Here is a 1,083-nt window from a genome sequence, read left to right as displayed (position 1 = left end):
AGGGTGGTAGGGTGGATTAAAAAAAGGGACCCTAAACAAACAAACAAACAAACAAATATGTATATATCAGCTATAGTACAATTGGGAAGGGATGGTGGCTGAAGTGGGGGACACATGTTTTGGATGCAGACGGTCCCACTTTAAATTCAGTAATCAAGAGATTACCAAGGTTCAGGGTTAGAGCTCTCTCTTGGGGATCCAATTCAAGATTAGGGAATAAGCCAAAAACTGAAGTTCTGGTTGGAAAAAAACCTGCCCCTTTGAGGGCCAGGGAGAGAGACTAAGTGTTATAGGTGTGCAATCTCACAATTTAATAGTTAGAAATCTTATTAAATGAGCTGCCTCAGTCATTGTAAGGTGAACTTTTAGTTGTCAAGGTTGACTAAGTGTTATAGGTGTGCAATCTCACAATTTAATAGTTAGAAATCTTATTAAATGAGCTGCCTCAGTCATTGTAAGGTGAACTTTTAGTTGTCAAGGTCTGTAAACTGTGACATTGGGTTTTCCCGTTGTCTGCTTTAGTGCAAGACAGTTTCAAAGCTGTTACAGAGTTAGTAGCACCTCTCTCTTCAAAACTCATAGGTCATGATTCTTAATGGAAATGAAACTTATATACACATATAACTGAAGAAGCATCTCTTTGTAGTTAACTAGGTTTCTCCTTTTCCTTCATCTCCCATTGTCAAATTTAGATTACAAACTCCTTTTTTAATTATTGTAACTGAAATATTTGCAGCCTGCCTTTATTGTGTCAAAATTCACAGCACCGCTAACACCAACTAATTAAAAAAGGAGGAATGAGAGCAAATGTCTCCTATTTAATTGTTTTTAATATTATTGCCAATTGTTCTGTTTCTCTGCTTTTTGCCATTCGTTTGTATGTTTATTCATGTTGCATGGGTTTTATATGCAATGCATACAATATCTGTATTTAAAATATTGCTGATTTACTGATGCACAAAGATCACTCACAACTGAGTATATTTTAAGAGGAAAACTGATGTGAAGATACAGAAAATGGAGTAAAAGGGGGAAAAAAACAGAGGATTCAGCAGGGGTCATTTCCTGCAGGAGCGTACAGGA

Source organism: Gekko japonicus, unplaced genomic scaffold (genome assembly GCF_001447785.1).
Source record: "Gekko japonicus isolate JY-2015 unplaced genomic scaffold, Gekko_japonicus_V1.1 scaffold327, whole genome shotgun sequence".
Classification (NCBI taxonomy): Eukaryota; Metazoa; Chordata; class Lepidosauria; order Squamata; family Gekkonidae; genus Gekko; species Gekko japonicus.
The sequence above is the reverse complement of the archived record's forward strand: the minus strand, read 5'-3'. Positions refer to the sequence as shown.